We start from the raw sequence: 14,025 nt of genomic DNA, 5'->3' as shown, positions 1-14,025 counted from the left end.
CAACCCTTTTTGTTAAGCTACAAAAGCAATAACAGAATTAGGGGGAGAAAAGTAGCCTTAAGTATTTCCTTAAATTGACATTTCTTGTCAATTATAGGTACACTGAACTTTCTATTAGTGCAGTATTTGAGTGAAATGTAACAAATAACCATTGAGATATGGTTTTGTCACATCCTTTATGCCTCTCCATGCCACTCTAGGTGGAGTGCCACCAACTTTTGTCATCACTGGCACAGTACACTTCAGCGAGGCAAGTGGGATTCTTAAGAGGGAGCTCAAACTGCAGGTGAAAACACACAGGGGAACCCCTACCACACTACCCCCCTGCCTAGGCTCACTGCTTGTCTTGATCCCTGTCTCTGTCCCTCACTGTGTTTCTTTATCCCCTTCTCTTTCAACATGTGTTGAAGAAGTCCGCACAGAATACAAATCCACTATCCATCATAGTAGGAAATGAAGCGGTGCGCCATTTCCGTATGACAGTCATCAGGGCAATGTGTGCTGTTGCCCTTTGACCAGAAAGTTACATTAATAGCCTCCTCCTAACTCTACATGGAGCAGTCAGGCCACATAAAGGCCCCTTCGGTGCTGACAATGTCAGATAAAGAGGGCACAGGGAGAGTGGAGCGGGCTGTACATCCACTGGAATCAGCCTCAGCAGTAGCCTAAAGGGAATTAGCAGGAAAGGTCTATGCTAAAAAAAATAAAATAAAAAAACCCATAGATGATCGAGTTAATCAGTCAGATGGAGGTTCAGGTGTGTATAGGAACATTTAGATAATTATGGTTCATTCTTCATATGGCTGCATATGAAGAATTGTTACAGAATACAAAGAAGCACAGCTGTTTTTTTTTTTAAATTTATTAAAATGTGATGTCTTTTTCAGTCATTCAGTTAGATATGCATAATACAAGAAATGGGCATCTGCCATTAATATGCTTCCTCATCCTCTGTGGATGTGTATAATCTAGGCTTTGTTTACTTGTACTCTTTTCAGTTTCGCAGCAAGCTCTCATAGATGTTATCCTGGGAGCAGCCATTACGCAAACACAATAAGGATCACACCACTACAGGAAGCTCCTGAAAGGCTCCATAAAACTCCTGTGAGAATTGAGAATGTAATACTGATCTGATAAAGCAGTGCTGAATTGCGCCTTGTACCTGGGTCAGCATTAGAACACATCCTCGCCTGGAAGGAAAATGACAAAATGAAAGGCCGGAATGCTGCGCAAGCGTTTCACTGTCAAGACTCAAACGGTACGGGGCGTAAATATGTGTGCTTTTTTTCCCCTGGTGGGACTTCAGCAAAACCCCTTTTTCTCAACCTTTCTATATATATTTTCTGCCAATTAAGTCTGCTTCAGCAGAGATTTGCCTATCTCGAGCCCCAGCTTTGCGCCTGTGCAGCTCCCGGCGTCACTCTGCCTGCGTCTCAGGTATAATTTGCATGCCTCGGTCAAGGCTAAACCGAAGCGGATGAAGCGTTGCAGTTTGAAGGTCTCCCTTGCTTTATCTGCCGACTCCTAAAAGCCGGGCATATTGGCATTGCTTTTCATTTCCGCAGGCTTGGCAGTACAGATAATAAAGGAGGGAGAGCACACTGTACAAACCTTGCTTAACAAAGGAAGCAGTAGCTAATGATTTGCATATGGAGAATGCAAGGATAAGGGCTGCCGTGGGTGTTATTATCACCCTCCATCAACGCTCTGGGCTGATGCCTGTCAACATCCAGTGCACAGCCCTACAGAGAGAGAGAGAGAGAGAGAGAGAGAGAGAGAGGGGTTGGGTCACATCTTGGTGTCACATGTAGCTATCTCCCTCCTGGCAAAGTTAAGTCTCACGTGAACCCCCAAAAAAATAAATCTATATTTCAATAGAGGATATTGTTTTCCAGTTCACCTAACTTCTAGATGTGAGGACTAAACTCCCTCAGTGCACCCCCTCCTTTCTTATACAAACCATCTATCCTCAGCCATTGGTTGACCAAATTGATTTATTTATTGTATTTTATTATCTGTGTACTTATTTATTCTTTAATTACCTATTCAGTTTTCTTTTCCTGTACCTGTCAGTACAATCCTCTGCATCACAATGAATAGGACACTGAGACAGGCGAGAGGGAGGGGGGATGGGTGGGTAAGTTAGCTCGATGGAAGATACATGTTTAGTATCTGGTTAAAGGGGAAGACTAAGAGGGAGATGGAGGGGCGGAGAACGGGTGGGAATTTATGTGTACTGTTGAAAAACAAGAAAAATGTCAAACCTGCTAACCTTGGACATTCCCAATACAGCCTGTAATGAGGTTTGATCAATAAACATATTTGGAAAAAAAAAAAAAAAAAACTCCCACAGTGCCTGTTCAGTGCTCAGTCTCACATTGCTGTATGTAGACCTGTCTTTTACAATGCTCTCAGTGCCGCTCACAGATAGCCTATGTTTAATTCACTACCTTTTAATCATGCAAAAGATTAATGAAAATTTGATCACGGTACATTATTTAACTTGTCCCGTAGGAGTGGGGTCTGCTTAATGGCAGGACATTTTGCCTGCATTGAATAGTTATCATCTCCCGAAATATGTATCCCTGTTTTCATCCATTGTATCCATTCGTGTAGAGGCACTGGAAAAGAAATGTAGTGCTCCTTAACAGTGGCATCTCTGTAATGCTTACCTATTCTGCGCCTTTGGATATGACAATATTATTATTATTATTATTATTCTTTTTTTTTTTTTTTGCAGTCTGTAAAATTATAATAGGTAAAGTGCAGCTGAGAAGTGTTTTATAGGCAATTTCCTCAAAACACCTTTATATAATGCCTCAGAGCCTGTAGTCCTATCCCCACTTTTATTTACTGTTATATGTATAAAGATGCCAGTTTTACATGCTCGGCACTTCCCTCTGTCCTGCAGTGTTTTATTTTCTCAGACTGTTTGGGCCTTTGAAGGGTGACCTTCAATTCATATATCTATTGCTATAACTCTCTGCTACTATCTCAGTGGGACCTCTGTGGAGAAGATAACATTTCTTTTTATGTTCCGCAGTGAATCAAGTCACTTTATGCCAACATTTCTCTGACTATTCAAACAAAATGAGAATGTTAGCATTCAGGTCCAGTCTTTCCCCCTTTTTTGCATCCTTGTTGAATTTGGATGCCAGCCAGAGAACATTTCAGAGGTAACTAACACGTTGAATGTGGCTTTAACCTGGCGGCATTTCACCAGAGGATCAAAATGTGACTCAAACCATTTTCGGCATAAAAAACAACAGCCTCTCGTCTTGGCTTTTCTCTCTTTGTTTGACACGCTGATGCAATACTTGCATCACCTGCAGCTAAGGATTCACAGGACCGCTGAACAATATTCATTTTGGGCCTGTTGTGTTAATGACAGCCATGTCTCCCACCAAGTTTTCAAGTGTTTTGACTCACAGCAGTTTGTCTTCTTCTGGCTCTCACTCCTGACTTTTCTGACTTGCTCTCATTTATTTTAAACCTTTTCTTCAACATCTCCCTCTCCATCTCTCTTTCTGTCCTCACTCCTGCCTCTCTTCCCTCCTGGGGGAAAAAGATGTACAGTACATTTTAGTGCTGTTTTCCTCTGCATGACAGATGGAGGCTATTAAAACACATTTACATTGTATTATGGTGAATAACACAGCCATGTTTTGTATAATATTGCTGTTCCCAAGACAGTGCTAGGCTGCAAGAGGAAGTCATATAACCACCTTGTCATGGGTTTACTATGCATGTATAGTGTACTATATTTGTGATTCAGTTACAGATGGTTTTCAGTGAGCCGCGGCGCCTTGATTGTTGTTTGATTGCACGAGTCAGTCCCGTGTGAAGTATAAAAAAAAAAGATCTAACACCAGCTCATCAGGCCTGATTTTAAATTTTACAAAAAAAAAAAAAAGGCGGTGTGACTGAGTAATGGACTTTTCCTTTAAGGCATCAGGGGCTGACAACCACACACATAGAGCAGTTAACATTCTTAGAGTTTCAAAGGTATAGAAAATCGATATCACTAGTGACAGGTATGATATTTATTCAAAATGCACTCCCTCACTTGATAAAAAGAGGAGAGAAGGTTTGGCTTTGCAAGAAGCTTGGCAGCTTAGACGCTGTCTGTTTTATAGGGTGGACATTCACAGTAACCAATGATGACAGTTTCTATTTTTATACCCCTCACTCCTCTTTGTCACAGCGGTTGGCTGGCACAGGGAGAATTCGTGCTTTAAAATGATAAGATAGGGAAAATATTGGACTTGGACAGTTTAATACATTTAGTAGTAACTCATGATTTTCTGTAAATGGCCAAATCTGAGGGGATGTCATATGTTGTTTAGTGGCCATAATTGTAAATTAAATGACAAATAAGAAAGGTTATCAAACAATTAGCCGAGGTGAAGAGGATGATATATTTTCGAGGACATACCTGCTGGGGCTACATTTGACCATGTTCATAAAACATGTTACAGTAGTGACTTAGATGATGTCATTCAACCTTGAAATGATGTCCATCACATATGGCAACATGGAAGTTTCTAGCAACATTTCATGTCAGGATGTTACAGAAGTATTTTGTCTTGAGCAAACAGAGAAACTAAAAGAAGAGATGGGGGCTGTACAAAGTAGTTAAAGGTATAATGTACAGTATATATAACTTTATTTACAGACTCAAGGTCCAGATATAAAAGTACACATAACATATTACAGGAAGGGTACACACAAACATAAAAACATACAGACATACTGTCTACCACATATTACATAAAGGGAACATACAAAACATACATACATATACATATTTTCACTTCACGAATATCCTGGCCAAAATAAATCACGGTAACAATATTTCAATCAGGAGAGACTTAATTTAAGAGTGAAATAAGTTTAATGAACATGGTGCATGCTGGTTTGATATGTTTGAGTAGCGATTAGACTCCATCGCAATGTTAATTTATAAGGGGTATAGAGGCCGTGGATATATAGGATGTGAAGCGGGGTTTCTGATGGAGGAACCTGGGAATGCTGGGAATGATAAGAACTGGAGGTGAATGGGATGGAGGAGGTTCGCATCGATTTTGCCTGAAAAGACAACTGACAGCAGCCGAGAGGAGAAAAAATTTAAAGGTTGAATGCAACAACACGATAGCTCACGGAGATTGTGGCAAAATCTGGTTGGTTTAACTGAAAGAGTGAACGCTCACATTCAGCTGATGACAATGCTGCTGATTAGGTTGGGAGAGAGAGAACTGTGAAGCATAGTAGTCTTCCTGAATGAACTTATGCTGAGCTTCATTACCGTGATTGCTATAGAACATTTGAAATAAATAAATAATGCTATCAGTCAAATTCATCTTAAACTTAGTTTTGCAAAGGATAATCTACACATTATTCATTTCACGATATTCTATTCATTATTTCGGTTGCTGACCAAACTGCACAGATGTACTGATACTAGGATGGGGTGAATGATCATGTGACCTGTGACCATGTGAGGTTAGCACTTTTCACACACATGTTCACTCTGATTCGTCAGCTGACTCGACTCAATGCATCATGGGATACATCTTGCCATCCGTAGGCTTCAGCTAATGGCTAATGGCAACGACAATTCCTTTCAATACAGATACATGGATAAATAACCACAGAAGACATTAATAGTTGGATTTATTAGTTTTATGAAGTCTCTAAAAAAAGGCTGCTGTTCCATGCTGGATTACAATGCTTCTGAAGGGGATACAATCCAGTGGAGCCCTCGTTTGAAAGCTGCAACTGAAAGGAAGTGGAGGCAATTTAAAGTAAGGCTACATCTACACTACTACATTTGAATTTTTAAGCGGCGTTTTAGACAAAAACAATCTCCGCTCACACAAGAGTTTTAGCTCCGTAGCAGAACTAATCTCTGTCCATATTAACCATAGACTGTAAAAGATGTTAACCATGATATCAACATGTCTGAAAATGCATATCACATGGCCATTTGCATACACTGGGCGTGTGTGTGCCGGTGTAAACAGGAAGCAGATAGTCTGACGTTACTCTGCTGTTGAAAATCATGGATGTATAAATTAAAAATACAGAAAATACTTTGGAGAAAGAACAACAATGGCGAAAAGTAAAACCAGGGATTTATCTGCTTGGGCCGACAATGAGGTGGAACTGTTACTGAAAGGTATGTAAGCCTCCCTAACTGATAAGACTGACTGAAGCACATCGTCGTTTCCAAATGTTTTAGGGGCTCCTAAACCCGGAGCAGTGTGGACGCAAGGCGTAAACGTAGCACAATATATTGGTTTTTAAACCAAAATGTAGTAGTGTCGATGTAGCCAAGTCTCTAGACAGCAGCGTTCCAGAGATGAGGCACGGTCACACATATGTAAAATTAACATTGACATATTTTGCCAATATTCATGTAGAGTTCAACTTTGTGGCAAAGTTGCAGTCTTAACCAATAGCAAAAAAGTATTTATTCCACCACAAATATTTAAACGGACTACAAAGCAGCAAACTGATTTCAATGTGCGTCACAACGTGCGCTGCCCACGTTCAGCACAACCATCACCTTGGCAGGCAACGGCCACTCACCTGTATTCGCACGTGTGACTGGACCCATATTCTAAACATAGTAAATACTACTTTGACATACTTTGATGTCATATACAACTTTGGAGATAGTGAAAGGCAACCAGATGAACTAATGAACAAAAGGAAAAAACAATGTGTGGGGCATTGGGGGTCGGAGACAAAGCGAGAACGCAAAGAAACTAAAATGATTTAAGAGGCACTGGATTGAGAAAATATAATCATATGTTTATTATTAACATAATAGCAATATTTTACCTTTTAAATATCAGGGTTATCGTCAATACCTGTATATCTCGACACCCCCAGTATGAAGTGAACGATCTAATTTTTAGCAATCTGGTGCAATAAGTGCTAATTCTAAAACACAGATTACATGTTGTGGATAGGGGCCGTCCAGAAAACTTGATTTACGTGATAAAAGCATTATTGGACTTACATGTTTTACAAAGGTATGTATTATGATAAACTACTGTAATGGCTAGGTTTAAAGTGCTTTTATGCTTATCTTAATTTGTAATATTTGAAAATGTTTATTCACTTATTTGTGGCATCTATCATGTCCTGAATATATGCTCAGCCGGTAAAGGTGTGATACAATTTCACCCCCACTCACCTCTGAAGGATACTCCTCAGCCATTGTGCTCCGTGAACATTTGGGAGAGAAGGTCACGCTCGGAATATACAAGCAGAAATGCAGTCAGTGCACTGAATTCATGAACAGTTGTGAATTATATGCTCCTAATGCCAGTTTACAGACATGCCCTTCATTTGGACACTTTGCATAATGGGGATAGGTATAAAGACAGTATTAATGTCAGCAAAATACATATAGCCCGTTGGTTTCATTTTTGCTTCTGAGACATTAACACAATAAATGCAAAGAGCGAGCATATCCGAGGAACATTCTTTGATACCCTTGTTTGGAGACAGATGGGACTGGCTGGTTCTTTTCATCGCTTGGGTTAGTTGTCAGATTCTACATTTAAAATGGGCCATGCAGACAAATAAACCACTGGTTATTGAAGCGATTATGTTGCTGTCACAGCGTGAAGTGTTTCTGTATTTTTTTGTTTCATCACTAATACAGGATTACCCCAGCATGTGTAGCAAGTTGAACTAAAAAAAGTTTACTGTGCTAGGGCCTTAGAATTACTATACAGCTAGAGGGATCCCAGCACACATTCAGGAAATTAGGTGGCTAAATAGAATAAACCCTATGCCCTGAGGGGATTTTATTGTGATATCAACAAACCAGGTGGCAGAAGGTAGAAGGTAATCTTACACTGTATAAATGCCGGAGAAAGAATGTGTACACACTTCCAATTGGCTGATGTGTCTAAGTTTTAATGCTCATAAAACATGAAAAGCTCAGCGAGAGGCTGTCAGGGACAGTTAAAGCATTTCAAAAACATTATTTAAGGCTCTCCATGGACAGAAAGCCAATACTGTAGATGGGAATTCCACATGCTGAACAAGCTTAAGTGAGAACATCTATATTTTTCATCAGTCATTATTAGATTTCAAATATGGTCTTGGGTTTCCTGTGAGGGTGATCTAATATGGAATTCAATTTGTACCAATATAGTCAAACAAAACTTCTTAAGTATTAAACAAAAATCACTCACTAAAGCGAAACAAAGTCATCTAATGAGTAAAACGTATAACTTGCAATCATTTATGTAATGCGAAACTATTGGTCTTTTACTTGTTTGATAGTATGTCCTTTTGTTAACAATTCGCTCTGCTTCTTTCTCACTGACCAGACTTTTGCTGTCTCCAGTCGAATCCAGTAAAAACTAAAATGTTATCTGCGGTTAGTCACAGTGGAAGGAAAGTGAAATAAAGGTTGCTGTTTGATGGCTTTAATGGCTGTTACTGTTTGCATTTTATTGATAAACCATTGCAGTCTTTCTATGCTTTAAATATGTAGTGTTTTTCTTATACAGTACATCTAAGATATGACAATACAATATAGCTGCCGTACATCTCTTCATCTCTTTATGACTGGAATTACTTAAACTTATATGTCAAGGACAAACTATCGTTGCTGTTTTTTCAAGAGAAACTGTATGTTTTTTAATTGAAATCTTTTGCAATATCATACTGATTATCTAGCTTTCAATCTTAATATTGGTTAAACAAATTAGAAATACAATTTTAAGGATATTACTTTTTCCAGCAATCTGACAGTGGTCACACACGTTCACCTCACAGACAGCAAACAAACAAAACTGGAAGTCTGGCATAATAATAGGCTGACTAAAATCTATAATACAAATCTGCATTGCCGTCGTTAAAAAAATATGGCCCGATATGACCACCTCATATTCAATAATTTATTACCAATAGTCCGCAAACAAACTCCTCACCACCTATGGAGCTGTCTGGGCCCTGGGACCTGTATTCCTGCACTGCCCTGTATAACCATTATATGCATTATTGCAGAAACATTATTGCATAGCTGCACTTATCGTACGCTCGCTGTCAGCATAGGTTTTTACACACTATCACACTTTCCAGCCCCAGGAATTATGTCCATGTTTTACAATCTTCCTAATCTGTTCCTCATTTTGCTCAATATTACCCCGTCACGGTAAACTGTCTAGTTGACTACACACTAACCATACCTTGCTCTAAAACCGTGATCATTCTATATTTAAAGCTGTCTCAACATGTACTGTAAAGTGACTGAATGTTCAGAGGATGATATATCTATATATCTGCCAAACGTATGTGCCTTGCATTGTTCTTTTCACTAAAAAGATGTTTTCCATGCACATGTAATGACTTTGCATGTCACTTTATTTACAGTACATTTCCCTGCTACTGTGATACAATATCCCACATAACAGGGCCTACAGTAAGATGTGTTGCCCTGTGATGACTCACAGCATCCTAGAAAGGCAAATGTACATATTAATAGACTAGAATCTTCACAGCAGGTACTGTAACCTTGTTTTTAACATCAAAGTAGATGATACATTTCTTTGTTCTTAGCATGAGATTAAATCGTTTGAGGTTGCAAGATTTATCTGTAATCTTTTCAGTTCCTTTTATCTCAAGGTTCAGGCTTAGTTAATAATAATTATAATAATAATAAAACGCTAATAATTCTTGACTGACCTCCTCTTGCACTTTGTTGGTTGATCATATCATTTTGATTTTTAACTGATTCTATCCAATTTAACACAAACAGTGTTTCTGCCTGTTTGATGTTCTGCAATCCCACAAAAGATATTTGCTTACATGGAGAATTAATTTCCATGCCTTGTCACGCGACCATGTTGAATTATCAATCCATGCTCTTCTGCTCGTGTCCTTGATGTCATTGTCATTTACAAGAATATCTGTTCGGTACATAAAACCCTGGTCAATACATTTGACATGCATTAGGGTCACGTCTCTGATTGGACTTGCCAGACACATATCTCCACAGCGCTGCGGAGGAAGGTCTGGCTATGGACATTCCTGGAAAGGAGAATAAAGAACACATTTCTTTAAACAATCGCAATCGTCTTGGGCGGTGCTAAGCTCCGGACGCAGCGAGTGGGGCTCTTTAAAATTGGGAAGGAACTTGTTTAGGTGGAACATTTGCACCACGCAAAAGAAAACACCACATACAATATTAAATGAAGTTAACTGTTCACTCAATACAGTAACGTGAGCTATTTAAATTAGCTGGATACATGGATAAACGTTATTGGCTCTTACCAGTGTATCACCGTGTGTATTTTGTCCATAGCAATCGGTCCTAAAACGTCCCAGTTAGAGAGTAAATGCCGTAAACCTATTATTTGTAAATCTTTACAATCATTCCCCAAATAAACCAAGCAGGTCTGCCTTGTTGCACCATTCAAATTTTCCTTATCTCTACACACAAGTTTAAGCTTAAAGACAGCGGAAAGTGAGGGACATCCGGAAATTTCCAGCCGCTCCGGAACTATCCTGTAAATGAAACGTTGTCGATATAGACTATGTCTCTGATGAATCTCTGTATAGGCTATGCATAGCAAGTAAGTTAGAAGTAAATATGCCTAGTGAGTGCATATTTTACAAGAACTATAGAAAAATTGTATCTCAGTTGTAGCTAAAGAGGGCTCCAGCTCCATTTGAATGAAATGGAGTACCATTTATCAGTACCATTTCGTATTTTAGTTTCGATAGTTACGAATAGCTGTAATCACGCGATGACACTGAGGAGAAGTGAATATTCACGTTGATTTAATTGCGTGAGTTCAACTGCAGGATCATACTGGGATCATTTGTGTTAATTTAATTGCCAATTTGTAAAAAGTCTCAATTCATACTTTTTCAGGTCTGTCCGCAATACGACAAAGCAAATAACTTTAAAAATTATTGTTTTCTGAATAAAGTCCTTTCAATCAGTAGGGCTGTGTATTGGCAAGAATATGGCGATACGATATGTATCATGATTCATGTGTCATGATTCAATATATTGCAATATATTTCGATTCTGTGCATAAGGCGATATATTGGGATTTTTTTAAAGTATAACTTTAGAAAAACTAATATTTAAAAAAAGACATGATGTGCATAAAAGTCAAAGAAGTTTACTTTAGGTAAACAATTCAGTACACAGAAAATCAAACTGCCAGTTTGGGATTGTGGTTCACAGGTTCTTAGTCAGCAAATTTGTATATGCTAAAGTAGGCCAAAGTTCAGCCATAGCTACATTGTTAGCTTCTAGCAAAAAGTCAGGCACTGCTAGGCACTGTTAGGCAAGGACACTAGTGGTGCGTCTCAGCATAGCCATCTAGCGGTAGGGGGTTTAAAGACAACATAAACATGAACCACTGTCTTACATGAATATTTTTGCACAAACTAAAATCGATATTGCGTTTTTGAAAATCTGTACAGTATTGCTAAATAAAATATCGCGATACTCAAGTGTATCGATTTTTTTCTTACACCCCTATCAATCAGAGCTATGCTAACATTGTTTCAGAACTGACCAGGTAGTCCAACTTCCCCGTTTAGTTTTCCCCCAAAAAAACTCCTTTTTAGTCTGCTCTCTGTACAACTAATGAGGTACTGTAGAGCTCTGGATGCTCAAAGACAGCTACAATTATTTGTTCCTTTATTTCTGATTCAACAACGTCAGGACATCAGGGGAATCTAAACACTGATTGGCTTTTCGCGACACAGCGTCATGTGAATTTCTCACTTGAGTTGAATTATTTCAACTCACCCGAATATGTGAATGCTGTGAATTTTGCCTACTTACCTAATTCGCAACACATAATTTGCATTATTCACGCCGCCCCTGCAAATTTGCGTCTTTGCACTGACTTTGCACTTTATATGTGCCGTCCAATTTGCGGATCTGAACGCACCATATGAGATGGGTGTGAATATTTAGGTCTCTAGTTTCACAGTTGTAAACTGGTGCTAATACATTGATGTTAGAAATTAACAACAAGAATCCACTTAAAGCTAACTGTAGTCTATATCGACGACAATTCATTTAGGGCAAAGGTGTAAAAATCCAGCCCCTCACAAATTTTAATCCGGCCTGCATATCAATTTAGACTCACAATATATTTTGGCTCGTCTAGTTGTGCGCCAAACCAAGAAGAACAGAAACTGTTTTAAAACTGCAATTACGTGACACTAATAGCAGAATTTGGCAGATATCCGACTTTGAGACTCAGAAATTCCCACAGAACCAGAGTTAGCATAATTTGTCTCTGAAACAGGTTGTTGTGAGTCAGTTGTGTGGTAGCCTACTTTTAAAACATTTCTAATCATTGTTTTGCTTGATTTGCTAAACTCTATGATGGCTAAGGAACTTTTTTACTGACTTTTTTAGGGCTTTATGTCAACGAATTTGTAAGTGAGAAGACTATATGGGACATGCAATAATACAGTCAAATATAATTTTACATTTTCGAATAAATAAAAGCATGTGAATAAACTACACGTCTGGCCCTTGATGTGATTCACATTTTTCAGTGTTAAGTTTGACACCCCAGATTTAGGAAATTGTTTTGGTACCGCCGGAAGATCCACCTAATGTCCGTCTTTTTGGGCCGGATGTCCGTCACCATTTTAAACTCCGGTGGATTCATGAGGACTATGGTTAACTGCTCCTCAGATCTCTGCAGGGTAAATCCAGACAGCTAGCTAGACTATCTGACCAATCTGAGTTTTCTGTTGCATGACTAAAACAACCTTTGAACGTACACGTTTCACCAAAACAAGTTCCTTCCCGAGGCTATTTTGCAGAGGCACCATTAGTGCATCCGGCCAAGACAATTGTGATTGGTTTAAAGAAATGCCAATAAACCAGAGCACGTTTTTATCCCATCCTGGTATGCTGTGTGGACTAGCCAGACCCTCCTCCGCAGCGCTGTGGAGGAAGGTCTGGCAATGCGAGACTAAGCTCACTGTAAAGTACTGAAACATATCAGACATATTCTAAGTCATAAATATATTACAGGAATATTATAGGAGTAAAATGCATAGCCTACATGTGAACTCTATTTGTATGTTTCAGTACTTTTTGATCCTGCTTCCGTTGTGTATGTAGTCCCACTGAATAATATAACATTACATATACACAACTCCTGCTGACTTATTGAATTATAATTTAACAAATTTCTCATTTATATTTGTTATGCTAATGCACACAGAACTGCAACTGGGTTATTAAGCCGCGTGATGAAATGGGATTAACATTTTCTCATGTATGGTTGAGCAAGTGTCTATTTTTTGCTTAAAGGATCTTGGTGGAGTAACATTTTACAGATAAAGTGTGTACATTTTTAATCTAAGAAATTATCAATATTAACAATCAGAAAATATATAGGCTAATATATTAGTTGTACAAAAACCTGCAAACTGAATAAATCAACCACTTTCTGTGTGTCTGACAAATGCTTTACAAACATTCTGTGAATACTTTTGTTGCAAAACATATATTATTGTGTGTGTATTCATTTTCACTGAGGTGTCAGACTTTTAAAAAATAGTTTCACCCTAAAGTTGAGCTATAAAAGGTACGCAGCTGACACTTCTAATGCCATTTTCAGCGTGTAGATGGTACTTTAGACAGTAGACGGATTTTCCATTTCATGGCAGAACCTAGGGTCTTTGTCTGCACCTGTTCTGAAACTGTGCGAGCAATCAAAGCATATTCAAACATCCTTTTGATATATGAGATGACTTGGAGGACTAAGGAGTGAGTTCCCACAGGCAGACTGAAGCACCTTTGAGTCCTAATGATGTAAACTGGTGGAAAAGAGTACAGTCTGCAGAGGCATTAAGACGTAATTGCTCTTTCAGTGAGGCTGCATGTAAAGCCATTCTCTCCGGCTCCAGGACTTAATGAGAGAGCTACCAACGTGCTGCAGTCAACTCACCTCTTCATGTGTCACGGTGATGATAATTAGAAATCACTTGGGTGCGTACTAG

Source organism: Sander lucioperca, chromosome 6, assembly GCF_008315115.2.
Source record: "Sander lucioperca isolate FBNREF2018 chromosome 6, SLUC_FBN_1.2, whole genome shotgun sequence".
Lineage (NCBI taxonomy): Eukaryota > Metazoa > Chordata > Actinopteri > Perciformes > Percidae > Sander > Sander lucioperca.
This window is presented reverse-complemented; position numbering follows the sequence as displayed.